This window comes from Limulus polyphemus, unplaced genomic scaffold, assembly GCF_000517525.1.
Source record: "Limulus polyphemus unplaced genomic scaffold, Limulus_polyphemus-2.1.2 Scaffold6335, whole genome shotgun sequence".
NCBI lineage: Eukaryota > Metazoa > Arthropoda > Merostomata > Xiphosura > Limulidae > Limulus > Limulus polyphemus.
In genome coordinates, this window is record NW_013671945.1 from 35,934 (window position 1) to 41,126 (window position 5,193).

Here is a 5,193-nt window from a genome sequence, read left to right on the forward strand (position 1 = left end):
GTACCAGTCTATTTTTCACTCCGGACTTGGTTGTAGTTGTGGTATGTAAGCATAGCATGTGTTTCCAACCCTCTTATTGTGGTATTCCAATATTTAGAAATATGGTTTCCTCATATTTGGTCAATTGGAGTCACTGTAGTGTTACTCCACATCCAGACTTGGATTTAGTTGTAATATGTAAGCATACCATGTGTTTCCTACCCTCTTATGTGGTATTCTAATATTTGGAACATCTGTGGTTTCCCCATATTTGGTCAGTTGGAGTCACGGTAGTGTTACTCCACATCCAGACTTGGTTTTAGTTGTGGTATGTAAGCATACCATGTGTTTCCAACCCTCTTATTGTGGTATTCCAATATTTAGAAATATGGTTTCCTCATATTTGGTCAATTGGAGTCACTGTAGTGTTACTCCACATCCAGACTTGGATTTAGTTGTAATATGTAAGCATACCATGTGTTTCCTACCCTCTTATTGTGGTATTCCAATATTTAGGACATCTGTGGTTTCCTCATATTTGGTCAGTTGGAGTCACTGTAGTGTTACTCCACATCCAGACTTGGATTTAGTTGTAATATGTAAGCATACCATGTGTTTCCTACCCTCTTATTGTGGTATTCCAATATTTAGGACATCTGTGGTTTCCTCATATTTGGTCAACTGGAGTCACGGTAGTGTTACTCCACATCCAGACTTGGTTTTAGTTGTAATATGTAAGCATACCATGTGTTTCCTTCTCCCTTAGTTAATATATAAATTTTTCAAAATGTATGTACGTCTTGAGTAAGTATTCTTAATATAGAATGTTGGTCAAAAGAATTACTAAGTTTCTCTCGTCCTAGTTACTCACAAAACTAGGTCATTAAATTAAAGTCTTACATATTATACTTGCTTTAAAACAGAACATACTCGAACATACTGTATAAAAAGTGACAAGGATATTTTCTACTGGCAAGTCGGGTATTGGCCCAAAAATACAACATTCATTGTTTTGTAATAACTGATAGTCTCGTGGGTAGCCCTGTATCCTGAGAAGAATAGCATTGTTTATTGTTTTTTGTTTTCATATAATGCCACGTTTTCATGTACAGTTACCGCTAACTACACTTGTCTTTTAACTGTGATTATGCTTGTGTTTTGGAAATTGAGCTTAAACTCATGTCCAGTATCTTTCTTTGTTTCAAATTTAGTCGAGGTTAAGAAAACTCATATGTTGCTCCGCAAGACATTTTCTGACGAACCATTCTGCTAATTATTCGCAGGGAAATCAGCGAACCTGAGAATACTATAAGAGTCGTTACTGTGCCTCTAGATTACACTAAATCTCTGTCTCGCTAAACAGTTAGTTGCGACTTAGGTCATAAAAGCTGTTTATTTCACTTAATGTGTACTTTTCTTATCATAAGCAAAGTATTGCTTGTTTGAAGCCCCTTCTGAAGGCATATGACGCTAAAAACCAGGTTTCGATACCCATGGTGAGCACAGCATAATGAAAGTCCATTGTGTAGCTTTATACTTGACAATAAACAAACAAAAACTTGTTTTAATATTGCAAACTGTTAACGACTGTGCATTATTATTTGCCGCATTTAATAAATATGTGTGTTTAGGACAGGAAAGGAAGACAAAAACAAGTAAATTTCTATTGTTTTCAGGTCCTTCTCGGACATGTGGCCATTAGCCTTGGTTACCATAGCAATCACGTTGCTTCCTCAGGACCTCGTGTTATCACGTGAGTAGTATACGTTTATATACATATGTATATATATATATTGTTTTTATTAATGTCTTCTTTTTTATAATATTCTTGTTTTACGATAACAAATACAGTGAAAACCATGAATTCAAATTTATTTCTAATATTTCTATTTTTTTAGGGGTGGTAACCATAAATTACTTACTTATATCCAAAATAAAACAAACTTTTATAAGTTCAGGAAGAGAAAAATATATTCTGAAAACCATCGTTGCGAAAATAACTTGACGGCATGGTCGTATAGACAAAGAGACCATCATAGGTTACAAGACTTGCATTTACATCGTATTTTATAAATATAAGTTGTTTTTTTGTCAAACACTTGATATCAGGTTTGTTAAACATCACCTGCACTATTTGTTTTATTTCTTCAGAGAACCTTCCCCCCTCTTTTTTTAGTTATTATTTGACATTTAAGGAATTTATGTTATTTCTAGCTCTAAATCAAATTGGAAAAAATCATGTATATGTATTTCACTGTTGTTATTTATTGTTCAGCATTAAACATTGCAAAACGCCGTAGATGGTGAAGCACTTTAGACCTTTTAAAGCTTATGGTCTAACTTAGCTAATAGTTCTGGTATTGAACAAAAGGGATTCTAGCTAGTGAGCGACCTCTGGCAAACAAATTTAATAATTTAAATAAGATAGATCTGAAATAAAATGTTTATGAAGTGCTGTGGCGTAAATACGAAATGCGCTAGAAATATTTTAAAAGGTTAATAAAATACACCACCGTAGTTGTTCATCAGTAGTTTCGAATCAGGTGGAAACAAATATTTTGATCAGTGTTGAAGGAATTGGCTCATTTTAGCAACGTTTTAATATTTTTTTGTTATTTTTATTATCGTCCTTTCCCTAGGCCTAGTGTTTTTGCTGCGAGTTTACTCATAGTAACAGTGTTCTCATGTATATTGAGTAGTGTCTTTTGTCCAGATCTAGCCGATTTGTGGAAATATTGTTCATTGGACATCATTTCTTGCCTAGGCTTAGTCGGTTTTTTGCCGAACTTATTCATATGATTAATGTTTTAATGTATATTTAAAATCATATCTTGCCTAGGCCTACCCTATTAAGACAAACTTGGTTCGTATAAATAATGTTGTAATGTATTTTGAATATCGCCTCTTTCTTATTCTGAACGATTTGATTAATTTTAGTAACGTTATAATGCATCTTGAATATTGATCCTTGCCTAGGCCTAGCTTATTTTGTAGAATTTGATTTGTTTTACTAATGTTTTAACATATCTTTAATATTCGTCTTTTTGTTAGGCCAGTTTATATTTACATAATTTCTGCAGTTCAAAGAACGATGAAAATTGTTAACTCCAAAAATATTTATTTTAACATCGACTTAATTGAATGGATCGTCACACTAATATTCATTATAAAGATTGTTTTTAATGAAAACTGGAACTACATTATATTATAACAAATATATGTAAAAACAGTTTAAAATGCAAAACTGGCATGCATATAAGCAGATAAACACTTATATATATTACAATATAAATTCTTCTATCCTATATACAACACATAGTAACTTGTATCATGTTTAAACATCTAAACAATAATTTATATTGTCTATATTGTTATACTTACACGAGACTTATCTATATAGAGAAAAAGTAATTTGTAGCAGTAGCATGTATAGAGCTAAATATAGTTACTTGCATCGTATAGACAGGTGTATAGTAATTTGTATCATGTTTGTGTATCATCACTTGTATAATCTATATAACCGAAGTAATTTTTATCATGAAAATAACTGTCGAACACATGAGAAACGGATCTTCAGGACATCTGATGAAAGCTTCAACACTGGAGTTTAAATCTTGTAACATAAAACACAAAATAAATATAATAATACCGTCTGTTGAATGTCCATGTAACTACTTCGCAGAGTGTGGATTGATCTTCACCAAAACTGGCATGAAGGTTCATTAGGCCCAAGAAGGGGTACATACAAATTTTCAGTTTTGCATTTTGCGGTTTTAGATTTTTATAGACGTTTTTGCGTTTTTTAACCACTACTTCGCCCCCTATTGATGCATCTTCACCAAATTTAGCATTAAGGTTTGTTGGACCCATGCGTAGATACATGCAAATTTGCGGTTTCACATTTTGTATTTTGCAGTTTTTATAGGCATTTTTGCGTTTTTTTACAATTACACATAAGGGAAGCAACCTTTCATTAATCATGAATTTACATAACTTCCGTCCATAACTGAAAATATAGCCTTAAGACACTAAACTGGTTTAGAAAGACGGCAAAAATCATATTTCTATTGCAAAAATACCCTTCTGGATAACCACAATTTTTTTAGAGTAAATTATTTAATGCTTTGAAACAATACCTTTCCTGAAGGACTTTTTTTCTTTCGTGTCTTCGCTTGAACCTCCTAAAACTGATTTTGAATTTTGAGGAATTACCAATGAATATACCTACTCCTTAAAACCTAAATTGTGGAATCTGAAATTAACCCTTTTTTTATAATACGAAAATAGATGTGATGTTATAAATGATGGAACTGATCGCAATATAATACCAGTTTTTATACTTTTATCTCATTTGGTTGTTACTTGAGTTTCAAATTAGGATTTATATATTTTGTATTTTAGAGGAATTCACCAATAGCGTAAATAATATTTGTCCGGAAATCAGGCCAGGCCAGGATGACCTTCCAGGTATTACTTTCAATTTTCCTCTGCCTTATATTTTTAACAGACACCAAACAGATTGTATTTGTGTTATATACATGCATCACATGTTTTTTTCTTTTTCTGCTAATTTGTGACAAAGAACTTTATCTGCTGTGTAGAGCATATATATATATATACATCTGTTGCGTGTTTTATTCTGTATGTTTTATGTGACGATAAAGATCTGTAGTATCTACGTATAATATATTGGATACGTGATGATATATACAACCTTAGCTTTTGTCTATATCATGTGTTACAGCGTTATAAAGTGGTGAAGAACGTTACTTTTGGTTTGTTACAATGTGTTTTGTGATCATAAAGAATCTTAGTTTTGTTTATATCATGTGTCACAGCGTTATAAAGTGATGAAGAACGTTACTTTTGGTTTGTTACAATGTAGTTTGTGATCATAAAGAATCTTAGTTTTGTCTATATCATGTGTTACGGCGTTATAAACTGATGAAGAACGTTACTTTTTGTTTGTTACAATGTGTTTTGTGATCATAAAAAATCTTAGTTTTGTCTATATCATGTGTTACAGCGTTATAAGGTGGTGAAGAACGTTACTTTTGGTTTGTTACAATGTGTTTTGTGATCATAAAAAATCTTAGTTTTGTCTATATCATGTGTTACAGCGTTATAAGGTGGTGAAGAACGTTACTTTTTGTTTGTTACAATGTGTTTTGTGATCATAAAAAATCTTAGTTTTGTCTATATCATGTGTTACAG

General features: G+C 32.0%; 1 long non-coding RNA gene across 1 annotated transcript in view; it reads left to right on the top strand.

The window, feature by feature from the left end:
* LOC111089468 overlaps window positions 1-4,451 on the top strand; it is a 14,582-nt gene extending 10,131 nt beyond the window's left edge. The window contains exons 2-3 of the long non-coding RNA XR_002613737.1: window positions 1,656-1,732; window positions 4,381-4,451. This is a non-coding gene — a long non-coding RNA (uncharacterized LOC111089468). The remainder of the gene's footprint in view (window positions 1-1,655; window positions 1,733-4,380) is intronic.
* Window positions 4,452-5,193: the final 742 nt, after the last annotated feature.